At 36.4% G+C, this 23,589-nt stretch overlaps 1 pseudogene; it reads right to left on the bottom strand.

The window, feature by feature from the left end:
* Nucleotides 1-23,589, bottom strand: part of LOC121477680 — a 69,732-nt pseudogene that overhangs the window by 4,060 nt on the left and 42,083 nt on the right.

The raw sequence follows: 23,589 nt of genomic DNA, 5'->3' as shown, positions 1-23,589 counted from the left end.
AGGGCGCGATCCTGGAGACCCGGGATCGAATCCCACGTCAGGCTCCCGGTGCATGGAGCCTGCTTCTCCCTCTGCCTGTGTCTCTGCGCCTCTCTCTCTCTCTCTCTGTGTGACTATCATAAATAAATAAATATATTTAAAAAAATTAAAAAATAAAAATAAAAGGCCAGTAACATTCAAGTTAAAATACTATCTTCCACACTCAATTAGAATGTCACCTTCCCTATTAAGTAATATTTCTTCTTTTAAATCCTATAGTAATTTTATCTGTCCTTCTTTGTCCCACTTATCTCTTCCTTCTTCTATTGTACTAGGCATTCAAGGGCTAGACTGTGAGTCCCTTTTGATAGAATTCATGTCTAATTTATTGGTATATCTCCCGCAGTACACAGTATGGTGAAGGCAGTTATGTGTTGAACACCTGAAAGAAGAGAATGAATCCCAATCTGGCCTGGAACCTAAGTTTTAATTTCCAGTCTCTACTAGCCTATGGGATTTTTCCATGTGAACCCTTATTTCTACGAAGAACGTGCATAAACTCAACTGTCTTATCGACCAACCAAAATAGTTCTCATTCCTAATTTCCCTCTGTTATCTCCTAATTACCTACATTTAAAATCTATGATTCAGGGATGCCTGGGTGGCTCAGCAGTTGAGCATCTGCCTTTGACTCAGGGAGTGATCCCGTGGTCCTGGGATCGAGTCCCACATCAGGCTCTCTGCATGGAGCCTGCTTCTCCTTCTGCCTATGTCTTTGCCTCTGTGTGTATGTGTGTGTGTTTCTCATGAATAAATAAATAAAATCTTTAAAAAAATAAATAAAATCTCTGATTCATCTTCGAGTATCCCTTTTTCTTTGGCTGTTGCACCCAATCAGTTAGTTATCAAATCTTTTCTACATTGAAGGTTCTTCTCAATCCTCTCAATTTGTTCAAATTCTGCCCATTTTTAGGGCCCAGCCCTACTCTCTCATTTTATATAACCTTCCTTTATTGATTATTCCAGCCAAATGTGCTTCAAATTTGAAACACTAAATCCTTATAACATTATTTAGCAGTTAATCCAACTTTGGATTTAGTAATTAAAGCAACTTTGTGACATCTCTTATTTTTTAAAATAACTTTTCTATTATCAACTGACCCATTATGTGTCTATATTTCATTTATCCTTATTTATATCTCATTTATATATCAAAATTATATATGAACTCCTTAAGGTCAGAGACAATGTATTCCTCCATGGTGTGTTCTAAAAAAGTCTCTTTCACAGTACTATGCATTTAATAGGTACTCAATATATTTGTTGAATAACTAGTAAAACACAATTTCAAGAATATATATTTGTCTATAAAAACATATGCAAGTTTAAGTAACTATTTACATACCATTTTCCTTGATCCATATTAGATACTAAAGTAGACTAACACATGATGTTTTAAAAAGGTGTTACTCATTATCTATTTGTCTGTAATTAATTTCAGACCTCATGTTCCCAGTTGATGGAGTTTTTGTATTTACATATTCATTCACTAAACACTGAGTGCCAACTTTGGCACAGAACTCTAAATTTTCTGTATTAAGAATAAAAATATTAATATGATATCATCCCTTCCCTTATGAATGAGTGTGAATAAAGTGTATATAAATTTAATTTTATATATATATATATATATATATATATATATATATATACACTTGGTCATGTAGGCGTATAAATTGACGTATTTAAATTGACATCAATTACATGAAGATCAATAGTCCAAGGAAAAGTTCAAGAATGAGGTAATTTTTAGTACAGCTTTATCCATGAAACAACTAAAAAGTATGTTGTAGTCAAAGCCACTTTGATGAAAGCCTGGAGGAACTTGGATTAATCATTTTCTCAGGTCCTGAGGACTCTACAGGAGCAGACTCACTGGGCAGCTCTTCACATTGGTAGGTCAGTGAGGCATAATAAGAGGTAGGACACTAACCCTTTATCTTTCCTTCTATTCTGAATGACAGCCTTGCTGGATAAAGTATTCTTGGCTGCAGGTTCTTCTCATTTAGGACCCTGAATATATCCTGCCAGCCCTTTCTGGCAAATTGAACTCCAATAAAATTTTTTTATTAAAAATAAACTAAAAAAAAAAAAAAGGAGGTAGGACGTCCAACCAACCAGGGAAGGCATTAGGGGTGTGGCTCTAGTTTTTGCACTGGTCAGCACCACAAAGTAGTGCACTAGGATAGGAACACTAGTGTTCATTATGTATCTAAAAACACAATTGAAGGGAAAATACAAATCAAAACCACAATGAGATACCACCTCACACCAGTGAGAATGGTGAAAAGTAACAAGACAGGAAACAACAAATGCTGGAGAGGATGTAGAGAAAGGGGAACCCTCTTGCACTGTTGGTGGGAATGTGAACTGGTGCAGCCACTCTGGAAAACTGTGTGGAGCCTCAAAGAGTTAAAAATAGAACTACCCTACAACCCAGCAATTCCACTGCTGGGGATTTACCCCAAAGATACAGATGCAGTGAAAGCCCAAGACACTTGCACCCCAATGTTTATAGCAGCAATGTCCACAATAGCCAAACTGTGGAAGGAGCCTCGGTGTCCATCGAAAGATGAATGGATAAAGAAGATGTGGTTTATGTATACAGGGGAATATTACTCAGCCATTAGAAACGACAAATACCCACCATTTGCTTCAACGTGGATAGAACTGGAGGATATTATGCTGAGTGAAGTAAGTCAATCAGAGAAGGACAAATATATGGTTTCACTCATATGGGGAATATAAAAAACAGTGAATGGGATTACAGAGGAAAGGAGAGAAAATGAGTGGGAAATATCTAAGAGGGTGACATAACATGAGATACTCTTAACTCTGGGAAATGAACAAGGGGTAGTGGAAGGGGAGGTGGGCCGGGGTATGGGGTGACTGGGTGACGGGCACTGAGGGGGGCACTTGACAGGATGAGCACTGGGTGTTATACTATATGTTGGCAAATTGAAATCCAATAAAAAATACACAAGAAAAGAAAAATAAATAAATAAAAGTAAAAACACAATTGAAAATATATTGTTATTACACTTTTGCTTCTAAAACTTATAAATGAAAAAAACTTATAAATGTTGTCATACATTTTTAAAGAAATGTTATAGTAAAAATATAGTCAAGAAAGTAAATGAATAGAAAGTACAAAATCTTATCACATGTTTTTAGACTTCCATAAGCCAGAACAGAACTTTATAGAAGCCTGAACTTGGTCATTATAATATTATGGGAAAATATGAGAATACAAAGGAAAGCAGACCATGATATTATGCCTCTTGTGTTTCCTAGTTTTGTTGACTCTATTCTTCATAGTGCCATTTTGCAATAGAGCAAGGACTGGAAAACAGAAGCCCCAATTCCAACTCTAGCACGGCACTTCTGCTAGATGTCTGGGTGGGTGCTAATCTTCTCACAGTCTATGACTTGATAAGTTTCCTTAATTTTAACATAGAGGTGATCCTGTACTACCAACTTCACAGTGCAAACATGGGGATAGATACTTACAACTAATATGACAGTCCTTTAGTTTTAGATAATAAACATGAAAGTGCTTTTTAAAGTTTTAAATGCAAAATAAAGGTAGACTATTATTAGGAGCCCATGAAAAGAAATATGACTGTATGACTGCTATACATAGTGATATTACTGTGATTTTAGGATTTCTACATTAATTCAAAGGGTTTGTATTCTGACTTTCCCACTTATTAGCTGTGGAACATAAATAAGATACTTAACCTCTCTATATCTGTTTCTCCATCTCTAAATAGGGAGGCTAACAGAATCTAACACAGGAATGTTTTGTGGACCAAATGAAGTGTATGTGTTTAGAAAGGTATTTATCATGTAGTAAAGTGCTATCAAAGTGCTTGCTAGAATTACTGCATGGTGAAATGTAGGATTAATAAGCACTAAAATAAGGACAAGACAAATGAAATACAGAAAGGCCACACACTGAGTTGTCATAAATGTTCCTCTATCAAAAGGTACAGGTAAGAGGAATGCCTGGGTGGCTCAGTGATTGGGCGTCTAGCTTTAGCTCAGGGTGTGATCCTAGAATTCCGGGATCGAGTCCCACATCAGGGTTCCTGCATGGAGTCTGTTTCTCCCTGTGCCTACATCTCTGCCTCTCTCTCTCTCTCTCTGTGTCGTCATGAATAAATTAGTAAAAAAATTTTTTAAAGGTATAGGTAGAAACCATTGCTTTACACAATCTAGGCTCAGACAGCATAATTGTTTAGTTCAGTCCTTCATAAACTTTGACAATAAAATAAATAATAGATAAAACTTCTAAACCTCTCTATTCCTGTGTGCTGTATCCAAAGGTAATTCTTAGCAATGTATTATGACCAGGTTTGGTACAAAGATGTACAAGTGAACACAACTGGTTTCCTAGGGGAAACTTCTACCCTCTCCTGGAAGATATTTTATGAATCATCCACTATTGGACAATATTATGAATCATCACTACTTGGTTTTTTAAATTAATTGCTGGACTGGCTCTATATTTATTGATAGTACAATAAGTCTTTCTTATCTCTTTAACCTTCACAAAAACACATTTTCCCTGTGCCCATTTGTTTGGAAATTTTCTAAGTAAAAATTTTGCTAAGCTTTTCCTAAATAAAAACTTTGCTAATTTTTTCTTTGCACATTAGTTTAAATATTTGCCATATAAAATTTTGCAATATATTTAGACCAGTTGAAGATAGTCAATGATAACATCCCTATGTAAATATATTGTGTAATATTAGAATTCTAATCTTTTATTTAGCATACTGAGGTTTCCCCTCATGATACCCTATTGCTAAATCAAAAAATCCATTTGTTTTCAAATTACTTACCCTGTAATTTCACTTGGAGCATCAAAATGACCATCATAATTATAATCAAATACTGGCCCACTAACCACATTTACTCCATTTCTTTCCATGGTGTGTTTTACAAGAAGAAAACTGTGGAAGTAATCCCACATTTCTAAAAAATAATAGAATAAGACATTAAAAACATCTACCTTTATTGAACACAGAAATATTTTCTATAATAGGGAGATGCATTTAAATAGCATCAAATTCTGTTTCAATAATTGTCAGTGGTGCTTAGGTAATTCTGAAAAATAGTCCATGTAAGAAAAAGAATAGTTACATTGATAGGGGTACTTGTCAGTACCCCTATCACTTCAGATAGTGAAGTCACTTGTGTGTCTGCCTTCAGCTCAGGCCATGATCTGAGGGTCCTGGGATCAAATCCTGCATTGGGCTCCCTGCTCAGTGAGGAGTTTGCTCCTCCTTCTGACCCTCCCTTCCTTGTACTCTTTCTCTCTCTCTCAAATAAATAAATAAATAAATAAAAAATAAAATCTTAAAAAGATAGTCACATTGATGATACTTCCTGTTACTGAGGTAGTTGCAGTCTTGAAATTAAGTAAAATGTTTCCTTTAGGGATCCCTGGGTGGTGCAGCGGTTTAGCGCCTGCCTTTGGCCCAGGGCGCGATCCTGGAGACCCGGGATCGAATCCCACGTCGGGCTCCCGGTGCATGGAGCCTGCTTCTCCCTCTGCCTGTGTCTCTGCTTCTCTCTCTCTCACTGTGTGCCTATCATAAATAAATAAAATTAAAAAAAAATTTTTATTTATTCATGAGAGACACAGAGAGAGAGGAAAAGACACAGGCAGAGGGAGAAGCAGGAGCCTGATGCAGGACTCGATCCCAGGGCTGCAGGATCACACCCTGAACTGAAGGCGGACACTCAAACACTGAGCCACCCAGGCGTTCCAAGTAAAATATGTTTCCAGATTCCTTCTTAGTGCTGAGGTGCTTTGGGGACAGTTATATTAAATCATGGTCAGAATATACACATTGCTTTATTGATTATGATTATAGAGACAAACATGTTGCACTTACTTATGGTGAGTGTCAGTAAAATTTTGTTTTGTGATTAGCCATTTACAGCTGAATTAGATTAAAAACAAATTATTGAAGTTCTAGTCAGAAGGCACCCAAAATTGAAATAAGCTGAAAAAAACAAAACTATGTCAGAGATCTTCCTATTTCTAAATTAAAGCATTAGAACATAATGACTCAATATCAGGGACAAATTGTGAAAAAACAAAACAAAACAAAGATGTGTTTAATTTATAAGTTCATAAAGTCACTTAGGTGTTTTTAAATTAATAATCTAAATGAATACTTACCTTTAAATGCTTTATACATAGGGACCAAATTACTTGTGATTAAAACATCATATTGACTATCAGAAGTCCTATTATTTGCTGTAAAACAAATGGATTTGATTAACTCTAGCTAGAAGAGAAAATATAACAAAAATCGTAATCAGTAAAATACTATTACATACCAATAAAATTTATTAGCAGTTGAAACATAGGAATATTAAGTACTCCCCAGTAAAGGTTATCAATAAGGCCAGCAGTTTTATGCATTTGATACCTATAGTTTGAATGGTGACCTTCAGAAAGATATGTTCAAGTCCTAACCCCCTGTACCTGTGAATGTGATACATAGGAAAATTGAGTCTTTACAGATACAATTGAGTTATGGGTCTCAAGATGAGATTATCTTGGATTTAGAGTAGGCTGGTGTTTTTATAAAGACAGGAGGTTCAGAAGAGGAGAGATTCAGGGGAGAAGGCACTGTGAAGACACATGCGAAGATTGGAGTGATGTAGCCATCAACCAAGTGATGCCTGAAGCCCCCCAGAAAGTGAAAGAGGTAAAGAAGGATTCTCCCTAGGTTCTCTCCTTCAGAAGGAGCATGGCCGGGCCATCATCTCCATTTTGGACTTCTGGTCTCTAGATCTATGCAAGAATACAATTCTATTGCTTTAAGCTATCAGTTTGTTGTAATCGGTTTACAATAGCCCTAGAAAACAAGTACTGTAACAATATGAATGCATTGTTATTGAATGTGCACAAAGTAATAGTGCTGTTATAAACAACTCTTCCAAAATCAAATGTTTCTAAGAAAGTAAGTTTTAACTCAATGCTCATGACACCACACATGATTGGTTCGGAGGACTTGGGGATGTGCTCCCTGGCTTAGTGCCGGACATGTGTGGTCCAGAATCAGAGTGCCTGGGTTGAAAGCCCAGCTCTGCTGCGTACCAGCTTAACCAGTGGAGCAAAGTGCTTTGTCTTATGACATCTATATCATGGAAATATCATGAGGATGAAAAAAGCTGCAAGCCTATAAATGTTTATCATAATGTTTTTTTATATTTAAATTATACTTGGATATGCTAACTAATATTTAAGTGAAAGGCCAGTGGGTGGGTACCAAAAACCAAGGAAAAACAAATTATTGGGGTCTTTTTCCTTAAAATTTCACATGCTATTCACAGTCCTCAGAACCCTAGTTCTGAAGCTTTCTCTACTTTTTAAATTAAGCTCTGAAAGTTGGGATAGCAATCTGGACAGTATTACCTCATTTTCAGAGAAAAGTAAGATTAGTTTCTGATGGAATTTCTAACAAACAAAATAGTGGAGACTTAGCAAAGAGTTTCATTTCATCCTTAATATTTTAAGACAAGTTGTTTAGTTATTAATTTCATTTCCTTGTTGAGGCAAATATTTATATATCAACCAATGCCTTATGGCTCAACAGATATAATTTTATATGCCAATTTTAAAAATTATTAATAAAATGTTGCAACTACTTAAGGTTTGCATAAGCTTGGGAGCTCTGCAGATATTTTAATAAGATATATCAGTTTATTTATCCTAACTCTGTGCTAGGTATTTAAACTGATATACTACTTATTTTCACCAAGCCTTTTTTTCCCCCCCACCCTAAAAATCCCTAAGCTATAAATCTCCAAATTGACCTCTTAGGTCATGGCTTACAGAAAAATTAAGCCAAATATCAGGAGTAAATCCATTCTCAGAAGCTGAAATTGTTGAAAATCTCATGAGTGAGGTAATAAAAATGACATTTCCTGCTAAATAGGGAAGAGATTTCAGTTCAGAAAAATGACACTGGCTTTTGCATGTTCTGAAGAGAGATGCTTTCTAAAAAAACAAAGCAAAACAAAACACAAAAAAATGTAAAGTTCATTCAGCTGCTTAATCCACAATGTGAAATTGCTGGACACAGCATGCTCTGTGTGTTACAGGCGTGAATCCCAGTCTGATTTCTTGCTACGGGCACAGCTGCATGCACCGTACAGGCCTTAGCTTGGGTAGCAGCCAGAAAAAATGTGTTTTTTAGATGCCTTGTGTCCCTCTCCAAAGAATCTTCAGTTTTAAAATTAAACCTAAATCTGCTGACCTCTCTGAACATCTGGGCCAGATTACAGCTGATGTGTAATTCCTACTGCAAAATTTATTAGTCTTTATTATAGCTGTTACATGGCTATAGGTCACCCCACAACCACTGGAAGCCTCCTGGGCAGTCAGTTTTGCCCAAGCAGGTAGTTTCGGTGGGGGAGCGTATGTTTAAGGCACATGCCCACATCCAGCTGATGAGGGCTTTCTAAGTTGCTGCCCTAAAAAAGAGTTATACTAACCAGGAGGATAGAGGAAGCCGTGGGTGATATTCTCGTCTGCTAAATAAAAGGAACACTTTTGGCTTTCAGAAGGAGCAACTCTGACATCAGCCCGCAGACAGTCTGGGACAGTGGGAGGAAGAGGCGATGTGTCTCCCTGTTGAAAGAGAGAAAAAAAAAAGTTACGCCTACAGTGGTGGCTAACCCATCACCTTATATGGTTTGTAACTTCCCTAGAATGTTTTTCATTTAACCTTTTCTTATTTTCTTAGTGAATCAGGTCTACGCAAGCAATGGAAATGGGTGTCTTCAGCAATGTTTTCTTCTGTGGTTCCCTTCTGGTTAGGAACACTGGGAAGGCAAATCAAATACATCCTGGAAAGGAATATTTGCAGAATAAAATCCTGAATTGAGAGCAAATGAATAATGAGAGCTCCTGCTAAAAAACAAAAATTCTTTTTAAGATCTAACTTTTAGGTGGTGATGATATATGGTGTACTTACAAGTAAATATTGAGAGTAAAATAAAAGCAATTCATTTTTAAAATGCACATACGAGGGATCCCTGGGTGGCGCAGCAGTTTATCGCCTGCCTTTGGCCCGGGGCGCGATCTTGGAGACCCGGGATCGAGTCCCACATCGGGCTCCCGGTGCATGGAGCCTGCTTCTCCCTCTGCCTATGTCTCTGCCTCTCTCTCTCTCTCTCTGTCTCTGACTATCATAAATAAATAAAAATTAAAAAATAAAATAAAATAAAATACACATACGAGGGACACCTGGGTGGCTCAGTGGTTGAGCGTTTGCCTTTGAATCAAGACATGACCCTAGGGTCCTGGGATTGAGTTCTACATCCCCACTTCTCCCTCTGCCTGTGTTTCTGTCTCTGTGCCTCTCATGAATAAGTAAATAAAATCTTTTAAAATATACATATAAAAAATAAAAAATAAAATAAAATACACATACAAACTGTTGGGCAATCTGAGATTAATTTAAAGCAACTTCAGTTATCTGAACTTACTTATTTGGGGACTTAAAAAAATTGTAGCTGTGCTTCATTCATCATATAATATAGGAATATGTTTTTTGCAATTTTCTTTGTAACTTCATTTAAAGGCTAAAACAATAATTAATCCACTAGCAGACATCCTATAAATATGCTGCCTAATCCAAGTGTTTAAGGCAATATAGTCTTAAATCATCATCATATTTCAATTAGCATATAATCATAAGTAAACATTTCACTATTCATTTAATTTTTTTCAGATTTTGATTCATATGAACATTGCTGCCCATAGTGTATATATTTCTTAACAACAAAGAAGGTTTAATTAAATTAGGATATCCTTCCCTTATTTACTGCATTGTAGTAAAAGCAAAAATTACCTGGTGTCTAAATGTATAGAGTAATCATTTAATAATATATACATGTATGAAATTATCACATGGTGCATTATGAGCTTATACAGTGTTTTATGCCAATTATATCTCAGTAAAGCTGGAGAAACATAAAATGTGAAAGATCAGTTCACAAAGAAAAAGGCAAAAAACACTGTACTATATCCATAGGCAGGAGAGTACCATGATGAGGTATAGAATAGGTAGGAGAGGGTGGCGCCTGGGTGGCGCAGCAGTTTGGCACCTGCCTTTGGCCCAGGGCGCGATCCTGGAGACCCGGGATCGAATCCCACATCGGGCTCCTGGTGCATGGAGTCTGCTTCTCCCTCTGCCTGTGTCTCTGCCTCTCTCTCTCTCTCTCTGTCTCTCTCTCTCTGTGTGTGTGTGTGTGTGTGTGTGACTATCATAAATAAATAAAAATTTTTAAAAAAAGAATAGGTAGGAGATGAGAATGAGGGAAGTCTGTGGAAAGCCAACAAGAGAATGTACTCCCTAACATACTACAACACTTCAGTTGGAGAAGACTATATGGAAGTTGAGTAGACTCCTCAACTTAATTGAACACATTTATTTCTGCTCCCTTCCAAAATTCCACTAAAAGAACATTAATGATGAAAACACATGATAGATAATAAATTTTCAGAAGCTGGAAATCAGATCAACATAGTTGTTTACTATTACATTGCAACATGACTTAGTAGACCACTAAATACTGACAATGAAAAGCCGTGACTCGGGAAAAGCACAATGGAATGGATTCCTACTGCCAAACCTCAAGGGTAGAATTTGGGAATCTCCTAAAGACAGGCAATGCACGTAGGGTCAGAAAGAAGAGACCGGGTTGAAAGTCTGTAAAAGAGGATAGATAAAAAGTTTACTCACTGGAGAAGTTGAACCAGAGAGATGTTCAGTCTAAGGACACAAGACAGACCAGAGAACAAGTGCACCATATTGAAAGCAATGGGATTAAATAAAAATTCATATACTGCATGGTAAGACTCCTCCCATTATCATTGCTGCCTGATTCTATATGCTGGGTCAGATTAAAAGTGTTCTTCTTTGGGAAACAAACCAGCCTGAAAGGAAAACTAGATGCTTACAACTGGAAATTTTCCCCAAGAAATGGCTGGTTCTTATCCTGAACAACCTATCAGCCTATCAGCTGGCCAGCCCCAGCCATGAAGCTTAGCACCTCTCCCTTAACATATAAAATTATAACCAAGGATCACCAAACATTTTGTGAGGGTTGAAGAGGAACCATGATAAAAAAAGAGACAATGCAGAGAGAGAAGAAAACTTGCTCCTTAGAGAGATGAGAGTATACAAGGCATCCATATAGAAAGAAGAGAAAGCTATAGAAAAGCAGAGAGAGCTCTTTGAATTAAAAAATATATAAATATGGCAACAGAAATAAAATATTCAGTAATATTTATAAGATGAAGTTGCAAATATCTCTCAAAAAGTAAAATTAAAGACAAAAGATGGAAAAATTAGGGAACATATAAAAATATTAGACAGTCAGTGCAGGAAATGTTATCTCCTATTAATTTGAAGAAAAATTATCTCTAAAATTCCAAACCCTCCAATAAGTATATAGATGGAATAAGAATTTTTAAGATGCATAAAGTCTCAAAAATATATCTTTCCTTCTTTCAAAAATACATCACAACAAACAGTTCTGAATGACATAAAGAGGCATGTGAAGATGTTATAAAATGGGAGAACCAACAATATCAATTGTGAGCCTCAGAGACAACGAGAATATTGTGAGTTGATGTTTCCTGCCACACGTCTTTATCATTTTACTCTAAAACTTCACAGGTTTTGTACATTTTACTTGAAGAAATGTACAATACATAAATGTAGCCATGGGTGTATTCTCTGTAATGTAAGGAAGATAAAACACCTATTTTCAACAGTTAAAATTATAAAAATGTTAAGGAAAGAAGTGTATTATAATTTTTAGCAAAGGCTGCAGTTGGGCAAAAATGTTTACTATTTTCTCAAAGTAGCACAGACTTTGAGTCGGGGAAAATGGATCAGGATGGCTTTAGTCAGAAAGTACTAAAAAAAAATTATACTTTTTTCTGTTTACTGAAAATCTTGTTTCTTACATACCAAACTTGAACCCCAAATATAAGTGTATCGACACTAGAGAAGACAGGATGTGGCCTCCTTTATAGGTGAGATTATGCAATAGGCAGCGCTCTAGCAGGATGGGGGGGCGGGGTATGGTCATGTCATTTCTGAGTCCTGGGTTCCTGAGAAAGCACAGCAAACCATCCTCCCATCCCCACATATAGAAACAGCTTCAACCCTGCTAGCTTTTCAGAGTTCCTTAAGAGTTTTTTTTTTTTAATTTTTTTTTAAATTTTATTTATTTATGATAGGCACACAGTGAGAGAGAGAGAAGCAGAGACATAGGCAGAGGGAGAAGCGGGCTCCATGCACCGGGAGCCCGACGTGGGATTCGATCCCGGGTCTCCAGGATCGCGCCCTGGGCCAAAGGCAGGCGCCAAACCGCTGCGCCACCCAGGGATCCCTCCTTAAGAGTTTTTTAAGCTAAAGGATAGAGAGTCAGGAAAACAATAATTAGAACTCAGACGCTCAGATAACATCTGAACTCTCTAGCTCTCAAAATTCTTCAAGAGAAGTAGATGATGAGCATAGACAGGAAAGTGAGATGCTTTCATTTATAGTCTGGCATGGGGTTAAAATAATACTTGAACAGTGGATAACATTATTTTTATTGAAGTTATAGACTTTCTTTACCTATAGGCTGAACATAAAAGCTAAAATTATTTATTTAGATATTGGATTGTTACCATCTAGTCTTACAGTAAGGATAATAACTATATACTTTTAAAATTCTTATTCTGGTCATAGTTTTTTCCTACAGGGAAAAATATTTCTTATAGTTAAAAAAATGTGATACACAATAATGTTCCTAGTTTTTTAAAGAATCATAAGACATGATTAGATCATAATTTATATTAGTGCTAGCAAGCTTTGGAAACAAGAAAAGGCTATTCAAAAGTCCAATGATATACACATACATATCAAGAGAAAGGGAAACATTGTTTAAGTGTGCTAGATTTTTCCTCTCTCTAAAAGTTCTTTGATATACATCAAATTTATAAGGTAAATGTTCTAAAGCGTAATCATAATTCCTGCTCTTAATTTCAATTTTTCACCCAGCAACAGAAAAAGCAGTTCACATAATCCTACTGAGTGGCCCCAGAAGTGAAGCCCATATATAGTCTATTAGTTTTGAAGCTCTTGTTGCAGGACTGTGATTTCAAATCACAGCTACTTCTCCAGAACTCTTCTGAGATAACAATAACAACAACAAAAATTAGAAAACCCACCAAAACCACAGAAAAACAAAAGCTCCATAAAACTTCAAGACACAAGCCAATTAGGCCCATGCTCCGAAAAGTGCTTATTTAAAGTCTGATTTTTCAAACACAGGGCTGATTTACAACATTTTTATGTGAATCTCAGAACATCCTTGTATGTAATTTTCTTGAACCACAACATACTAACGGAGTAATTTCTGAATTAGAAAGCAGAAAATTGCTAGAATTCCATCCTGTCACATGGTGGGAGAAATACATAAGTAGTTCTGTGGGATCAGTGAACAGACAGGAACTTTTGGTAACAAAGAAGCTAGTTTTAAAACAATAGCAAAAAAGAATTGTACTAAACTCTTGGTCTGAGCCCACTTAAAATCTCCTTGCCTCTGGTTTCCGCTAAAGCTCATATAAATTCAGGAATGCAAGACAGTAGGAGAAAATATTAAAAACACAAACATTCCATTAACTCCACACAATCCCTGACACCTGGACTTTTCAAAATAGAGAACTAAATCATCTGATTGGTCTTGAATCATACCGCCTTTCTCAAAAACAGAAACAAATTATTTTAAGGAATAAATAACTTCACATTGTTGTTCCACAGTATGTTGAAAAAAATCACAAACTGAACATTTTGTGTAATAGGAAAGTGATATTGCCATTAACCATACACATGAACTCAGGTAACTGTTGGTAAAATATTTGCCCACATTGGAAAACAACATCAGTGCTCTCCTACCACTGACCACAATTAAACCATTGTCAGCAACAGAGTTGGTGTTCAGAACACACAAAGCTTCAATTAATAGTGGGCAAATATGCTTATTTTTCTCCAGAAATCTTGAATTAGAACAAGAAGAGTAAATAAACCAGATACAACCAATCACTTCCTTGCCATAAAAAGTATCTCTTGGCTAAGCAAGAACATTAATAGGTTGAGGTTTGTCAAAAGAGTCTTTGGACCTAAGAGATCACAATTTTCTTTACAAAAACAGCTTCCTGATGATTTACCCTTCTAGTTGAAAGTACTGCTTTGTCCTCAAGTCTTTAAAAATAATGGCTGGGATTAACGTAGCCAATGCATTCATTCAGAAACATTTACTGGGCAGCACTATTGGGCGAGGATACATTAAATAGAACCATCTCTTCCCTGAAGGAGTGTTTTGACTGATTTTTGGCAGACTTTAATTTTTGCTTTCCTTTACATTTCCCTGGTTGCTAATGAGGTTCAATTGCTTGGCTCATATACTCATTGCCCATTTATTAGCTAAGATGTTTGTCATTCTCTTGTTTATTGGAAACTGATTAGCCATTCTGGATTTTAATTACCATTCTGGATACTCATCTCTTGTTTTTTACATACAATGTAAACATATTGCCTCATCCATAACTTTTTCTTTTTGTCACACATTAGCATTAATAGAGCCAAATTAACCAATTCGCTCTGTATTTGTTGTTCTTGTGTCCTAAGGAAACCTTCTCTACCCCAAGGTCATAAAAATACATGCAAAGGAAAATATGGATTTGCTGTTCACATTTAGGTCTATAAATTCACCAACAATTTAATTTTGTATATGGTGTGAGTTAGAGATCTAACATTTTCTTCCTTTTGATAGCCAAATGACCCAGGGTCACTTATCGAAAGAGAGATTGTTGGACAGTGAAAAAAGAAGAGTATCAATAATTGAATTCTCAACTTCAGCCTGGAGAGACCTATGATATAGCACATCTCTACATGTAAGTCTAGCCTGACCTAGGGGAGTACTAGATACTTTGGGGAAGGATTACTGCTTATTCACATTATGTTCTTTGTGCCTACCATGTATCATGGTAGTATGTGGTAAATAACCAGGTAAATGTAAAGCCCTTTATAATCTAGTTAGCATCACCTTCTAGGTGCATCCACCATGTACTTAGGATGTACAAAATAGATAGTGTGCCTCTGTTTCCTGTTGCCACTCTTCAAAAGTTTCTTTTCTACCTGCCTTACCAATTGACCTGTACACATCTTTTAATTTCTCCAGGCAAAACATGATGTGTTCCCCTTTTGCACCCACATAGCACCCATAAATACCTTTGAGAAGTATGTGGGACATTGTCTTACAAGACACAGGCCAGTGAACTCCCTTTGGGATCTCTACTGAAAATCAAAATTCAATTCTTAGAATATTAGGGAACCACAGATTTTTTCCAGCCTTCATGGAGCAGTGGACACAGGAGCTTACTGGTTTTGGTACTGTATATGAGCACCACAAGGGCATCTTGATAGCTTTTCCAAATCCACTGACATATTCCCTGTAATATAGAAGACAGTATTCCTTGGTCTGCATAATCCTGGACCTCCCAAATGGCATATTTAGTTCCTCTGTTGCTGTTACTAGAGTAAAAATAACCTAAAATTAAAATGGTTGTAAAATTAGCAAATGCTTCCATGCATAAAAGCATCATCATTCTCTGATGGTTTATTATGCACCTGTTTCTCTGATAAATATTTTACATACTTAACCTCTTAATCCTTATAACTCCGAGGCTATTAATGTTCCATTCTGTTCCATTACAAAACTAGGGCTTAGAAAAGTAATTTGGCCAAGCAGCTAACAGTGCATAGGACATATTTAAAGAGATGAAACCTCAAAACCAAAAGGACATACTTTGTACAAAGATGATCTACCTTAATAATTATCATAGGAAAGATATTGCAATTTTATAAAGAAAAGTATGTCCTAATGTACTTATTTATTTTTATTTACCTGTTGTAATATTCTAAAAATCCATCAGTTATTGATGGTTTAAAAACCTACAAGGTATTCATGTCATGTCAATAGATTATAAAAATATTGTCAACCAACAAAGATATTTACTGAACTCTTATTGTGTGCCAGGCACCATTCTAAGTACAGACATATATTAACACATTTAATTTTCACAAAAACTCAATAAAGACGGTATTCCTATTTTACAAATGATGCAACAGGCCTAGTGAGTTTAACACAAGAGCACTGGGTGTTATTCTGTATGTTGGCAAATTGAACACCAATAAAAAATAAATTTATTATTAAAAAAAGAATATTTAAAAGATAATAGGTAATAAGAATGTTGTTACCGGCCAGGGACTGTTCTAAATTCTTTCCATGGATTAATTCTTTCAGTTTTTACAACGACATGAGGTGGGTTCCATTATTATAGATGAGGAGACTGAGATACAGAGAGGTTAAGTGATTTGGCCCAGTCACACAGCCAATAAGCTGCAGGGGTAGGCAGTTTGGGCTATTCACATGTAACAAAAAGAACAGCCACAACCATTTGAAGGAAATTTGTTATGTTCCTGGAACCACTGCAAGTACTCCAGGCTTATGATTATTGTTATTAGGTCAGTTTTGTGGGATATTTTTCTTTCTGTATATCAGCAATACAATCTTGATGTTCAAAAGCCTCTGTGAGTTTATATTAAAGGATCCCCAAAAGGCAATATTGTGTTTCGTTAGGCCTATACACCAAAGACTTGACCTATTTTCTGTTGACTTACTTTGGTCTTCAGGGAGATTAAGCATTTGATTCACATGTTCTAGAGAAGTATTCTACAAGACAACGTGGGCTAGAGAAAGTAATTCAAAGTGATAACACATGTTGTTAAAGGCCATCAGAATTATTTCTGCAGTCACACCCAAATGTTATACTACTCAACAAAGAGCCAAACCAGCTTGAATTTAAATTCCCATTCCGCCACTTGCTCAGAAATACTTTGTATGGGAGTCTGCAGATACAAGAAAATGGGGCAAAGCATTTTGACAGCAGCTAGAATCGACTACTAAATTGGCAGGACAACATCCCTGGGCTTCTCAAGCTAATATGAGTACAACTCACCTGAGGATCTTGTTAAAATGCAGATTTTGATTAGTAAACCCAGTGAGGCCTGAGATTCTGGATCTCTGATCAGCTTGCAAGTGAAGCAGATGCTGATCCTGTGACCACACTTTGAATAGCAAAGGGCTTTCTTAACAGAGAAGAATTTGGACATTTGTAGTCAGGTAGACCAAATTTCTGTGGCCTTGGACAGTTTGCCTAGCCTCTCTGATCCTTCTTTTCTCCTAAAACAGAGACAAAAACATCCACATTGTAATGTTTTATTATGATGATGATGATTTTTTTTGATGATGATGATTTTAAATGGCAGTTTCATCAAGGTAAGCTATAGATAAGGAATCCATACCCCTACACTGATCTTGGCTGTGGATTTGACTTTTATTGGAAATATTGACTGGACTTTTTTCTGTTCAAGACTCTTTTGGTCAGCATTAATTTATAAATACTTATTGATCTATGTGGTGTAATGTTACTTTGCGGATTAGAGAAAATCAAGTCTTTGCTGACTCCTGGCTATAAGGAATAATTCTTACCTGAGACAGTGGATACTTATTGAGTTCTACAAAAATATTTTTAATTTGGCATCAGATGCACCTTGACATTGGTTTTAACTTGATGGACTCTTGATAACTGGGCTCCAACTCCATTCTGAAATCCCAGCCCCCATCCTTGTGTTGCAGTAGGGTTGGTCCTTAAATTTGGAACTTCTGTTCTGATCCCTTATCTTTGGGGAGTAGGGGGGTCTCCTAGCACTGGAACCTCACCTTACTGAGTCTCCTGGGATCTGAAGTCAAGCTCCTGAACTCAGCCAAGTGCCTGATCCACTAAAAAGACCTGTAAGAAAACTTGCAGCTGTAAGAGCGTTCTGTTGATGAAAGAAATCAAAGAGCTCCAAGATTCTACTGTTTTGAAGGGTTAAGGACATTTAGCTCACAAGGGAATTAATAATTTTCAGATAGTGCTTTCCAGTTTACAAAGCATATTCACACACTCAATCTTACAATGTATCTCCTCTCATCTCCAGACAAGTTTCAGAGAAACCACATACATTTACTTAGGTAAATACCTAAACTAGAACACAAACCTGATCATTAGCTACCCTGGTTGTAACCCCGGTTATAGATTTACTTGCCCCTTTACATTTTTATGAATATGTGAAGTTATTACTTACACTTTGTAGCTCAGGGCATGAACAATCTAGAGCATCTGTGGGCAATGGAACAGTAAAGCCACAAACAGAAAACTTTGACACTTCCTCTGTATGGGATGGCTCATAAAAAGGTACCTTCAGAAGATGGTTTAAACTACCATGGAGGCCATTGTTTGGTGCTGATTGAATGTGTAGAAGATCTGTTTTTAAAAATAAGTTCAAAGTAGTTTTATTTTTTTTAAGATTTTATTTATTTATTCATGAGACACACACACACACACACACACACACACAGAGGCAGAGACACAGGCAGAGGGAGAAGTAGGCTCCATGCAGGGAGCCTGGTGTGAGACTCGATCCCAGGACTCCAGGATCACGCCCTAGGCCGAAGGCAGGCACTAAACAGCCGAGCCACCCATGGATCCCTCAAAGTAGTTTTTTTTTTTAAATTTATTTTTTTTTAATTTTTATTCATTTATGATAGTCACACAGAGAGAGAACGAGGGAGAGGCAGAGACACAGGCAGAGGGAGGCAGGCTCCATGCAGCGGGAGCCCGACATGGGATTCGATCCTGGGTCTCCAGGATCGCGCCCTGGGCCAAAGGCAGGCGTCAAACTGCTGCGCCACCCAGGGATCCCCCTCAAAGTAGTTTTAAATTAAAAGGCACAACATCTATCTAGGAGTTGGGAGAAAACAAAACTTCCTTTAATAAATTCTCTTGTACTGTATCTGCCATCCAAGTTAGTGACTCTTCCCCTCAGGTTTTCTTTTTGGGTTTTTTTTTTTTGGAGGGGTGTTTTTTGAGAGAGGGAGAGAGAGGGGTGAGGTGGGGACAGGGCAGAAGGAAAGGGAGAGAGAAATCCCTCCAAGCAGACTCCCCACTGAGCAGAAAGCCTGATGTAGGGACCCACTACCCCAAGACCATGACCTGAGCTGAAACCAAGAGTCAAACTCATAACCACCACCCAAGCACCACTGTCCTCTCCACCAGGGTGTCTATCACCTCCTCCTTCTAGAGAATGGCCATATTTGTTATAGAAGCTACAGGCACTTCCAGGAACTATTTCTGCTCCTCCAGAAAAAAGTATCATCGCTTAAATGATCACTTTGTTCCTTAAGCATATCCCAGTTTTCTAGCATACAAAGCTATACTTTTATCAAAAACAATTTTGAAGAAGTTAAATAATTAACAATCTTATTTGTAATATATTTGCTTGGTTATATGAAACTTCTCTAAGGGCAGATACCTTTAAAATATTAAACTCATGAATTTTGTGTGATTTTTAGATAGCTTCTTCTATTTTTTTCTACAACAACACAGTATACAAATAGTTTACAAACATAGTTCTTTAAGTGGCTCCTGCTGAATACCACCAAATAGATCTCACTTAGAACTGAAATCCTACCTAGTTCCTTCTAAGCCTCTCCACAAAGGGCCAACATCCCAGACCACAAACTCAGCTTGATAATCAAGAGTCTGAGCTGTTAAGACTATAACAAATTATTTTCAAATGGGTACTTTTTTGTTTCTAAGCCATATTTAATCACCACATGCCTTTGGCAAGATTAGGAATGACAACTTTGAGTGTATTTATGTCAGAACTCCTGAAGCTCAGGGTGAAATTGCAACTTATCCATTTGCCTTGCTTAGATAAATGACTTATCAGTACAATGGTCTGAAGTAAGCATGTAGGCAGAAAGGTAGGGGAGATCCCCGAAAATTCTAATTCCTTAAGGTGGTTTTTGTTTTTCTTTTTGTTTTTAAACACTGTTATAATCCCAAGCATCTGTCCATAATAGGACTTTCTAGCATCCTTTTATGCCAGAAGCTTTTTTCTCTGTCATTACAAACAAAACAAAACAAAACAAAACAAAACACTTGAGCTTGAGGGGGTTTTTCCTGCTTTGAAAAGTTTGAAATGTAATTTTATTTGTCTAAGTTTTATGAAATTTTCAAATAGTGAGTAAGTGGTAGAAAAGCTGGTCTCCTGAGATCTAATGTTTATCATTATCAGGAAACAAAGAATTCACTCTTACAGTTCAATCATTCTGAATGATGACTCATTCCCATCTTTTCCAGTTTCTGTCTTAGTACAGAGCACCCACCTCAGGGATTCAGTTTATTACCAATTTCAAAATACATAATTTAAAAAACATATCCATATTTTTTGTAACATTTTTATTTTTATTTTTTTTTAATTTTTATTTATTTATGATAGTCACACACAGAGAGAGAGAGAGAGAGAGAGAGAGGCAGAGACACAGGCAGAGGGAGAAGCAGGCTCCATGCACTGGGAGCCTGACGTGGGATTCGATCCCGGGTCTCCAGGATCGCGCCCTGGGCCAAAGGCAGGCGCCAAACCGCTGCGCCACCCAGGGATCCCAACATATCCATATTTTGATGTTAAATTTATATAGATGTCCTCACTACATATAAGGTTATAGACTTCAATATTTTCAAATGGTTCAATTTCAGTTTTTTCTTTAAAACTGGATCCACATGCCAAGAAGATAGCCTAGGTGGTAATGGTCCTACTGTTATTAGATGCCATCTCAATTCAAAAACAGATGTTGGAAGAGACACAATTTTCCTTCTGTCACAGCTCTCCCAGTTATGACTGAGGCCACTGTAAGGATTTCTTTTCAGATTTGAATGTGATTTTTATATCATTTGCACCTATGATTGGGATCTCAACTATACAATAAATTATCATCTGTATTGTGTTTACTTTTTCTAAATGTACTTGCTTCCACAGCACCTCTTATGCCTACAGATGAGGGGAAATAAGCAACAGTAGACAACAATGTAAGCACAGTTCTACTATATGTAGACAGTATAAATTATAAATTCATCACATAACATCAGATACCCTTATCATAGTCATTTCAAATCATTGTTCAAATATGTTAACACATGGCCAAAAGCTGTTGATGTTTCTAAACACTATGTTTTTTCACAACTTCTACTAACCCACTGATATCTCAAATATATCTCCCCTTTACTTTTAGGGTGAAGAAACCTAAATATTTTTATGTATATTGAATCAACTCATGTTTAACTTAATTATATTACTCATAACACATTTGATACTTTTATATTGTAAAGAACAAGAAGAAAAGTGTCAAACATAAATAAACAATTATTTTGCAATAATGGGGCCAAATACATATATATTTATAAATATATTTTTAAATATATTCATATATTATATATTTATATATTTATAAAAGCATTTATTATATATTATAAATATGTATATATATTCAACAGTTGTCCGGGCTGTATAATATATGTATTTTTTCCCAAGATAATTAGCAAAGAACTGGAGGCATAAGTTTTCCTGATACTGATTGACTTAATTATCAAATAATACTCTATTTAATAAAGAAGCACTCTGTCTCCAGAGACTTTTCAAACATTTACAAGGATATATAGCTCATCATGACAATGTTAAAAGGCACTATATTCATAAAGAGCCCAACACATTTTTTTTATTTGGGAAGGGATATGTGTGTGTGTGTGTGTGTGTGTGTGTGTGTGTGTGTGTGTGTGTGTATTATTAACGGAAATAGATAAGACAACCAGGCTGCAAAAACCATAAAGCCTTATTTATGGGGGAATATCAGCTACACTTTATTCATGGGCTCTTCCAAATAATCTCTTCCCTGGGTTTCTACGACATACTATGTTCCTTGTTTTCTTCCTTACTTACTGCCTGTACTTGTAGGTGTATTTGCCAGTGATTCTCTTTCTTTCAACCTTTTCAAGTAGAATTGCTTAGAGCTCAGTACTTGGTCTTTCTTTTTACTCATACTCAGTTTCTGAGAATCTTATCTAGTTGCATATTTTTAAAATAAGTTACATTCCTAAAACCCAAGTTTTAATCTCTGAGTAGATGGACTCTCTTTAGATGCCTATATAACATCTCTACTTTCATGTCTAATACATATTTTGAACTTAAGATACCCACTTGAACCATTGCTCCTTCCTCTTGAATCAGCCACAATCATAGCTTATGAAGGCTCTTTTATCCCCAGTATATCAGGCAGGTTGCCACCTTTGGGCCTTTGCACTGGCTGGTTCCTCAGCCTGGGACACTCGTCCCCTGAATATTTGAAAGGTTGATTTTTTTCACCCTCTTCAAGTCTCTGTTCAAACATCATCTCAATGAATCTTACCTTCTCCACCTTATGTAAAACTGCATACTGCCCCTCTGGTACCCTGAAACACACCCAGTTTCTACCTACTATGCTTTACTTTTATTTCTCATGGCACTTATCCCCTAACATACCAAGTAATGTATTTCTTTATTATGCCAATTGTCTATATTCCTCTGTTAGAATGAAAGCTTCATGAGAGCAGAGATCCTTATCTGTTTCATTCAGTGCTGTTCACAAAGGTCCTAAAAATTGCCTATCACAAAGTAGGTGCTCAGGACTCCTGGGTAGCTCAGCAGTTGAGCATCTGCTTTAGGTTAGGGCGTGATCCCAGAGTCCTGGGATCGAGTCCCACATCAGGCTCCTTGCAGGAAGCCTGCTTCTCCTCCTTCTGCATATGTCTCTGCCACTCTCTGTGTCTCTCATGAATGAATAAATAAAATCTTCCAAAAAAAAGTAGGTGCTCAATAAATACTTGTTAAAAAAAAAGCAGTAGGTTACCTCCATGCTCTTAAATTCATTGTTATAACCATGATTACCTCCTCCACAGAATGAATATGTTTTACTCCTTTAAAGAAATAATATTACATTGCAATCAATACATTGATATGAGATCTTACTGTATACTGAGCTTTAATGGATTTTTATGTAGCTTCTCTTTTATATAATTTTTCTGTCAATGATAGCATACATATAGTTATTTTTGGACTCAAATTAATAACTAGAGGAACAAACAGAATGGTAGGAGAGAAAGAAGGAGAATCCAGAATCTATAAATAGAATTTAAAAGCCCTTGGCTCTTCGACATTGACAACACAATGATAACAGAGGCACAGATTAAAAAAAAGAAGAAGAATTTGAATATAACATTGTACATTAGCTACACATCCGTTAAAAATTAATTTAAAATGTTAAAAAATTGTCTTCAAGCTTACCTGTATCTTTTAGGCATTAATTAATGCCCATGTGATTAAGAATAGTTTGACTAATATACTACTTTAAGCATTTCAGTACTTTAGAAACCGGTCTTTGAAACTGGGAAAAAATATTGATTTCTATTTTACACAGTAGATATCTAGGAAAATAGCATAAAATATAAAGAAGAGGGCAGCCTTGGTGGCTCAG

The sequence above is a fragment of the Vulpes lagopus genome, chromosome 2, assembly GCF_018345385.1.
Source record: "Vulpes lagopus strain Blue_001 chromosome 2, ASM1834538v1, whole genome shotgun sequence".
Taxonomy (NCBI): Eukaryota; Metazoa; Chordata; class Mammalia; order Carnivora; family Canidae; genus Vulpes; species Vulpes lagopus.
This window is presented reverse-complemented; position numbering and strand designations above follow the sequence as displayed.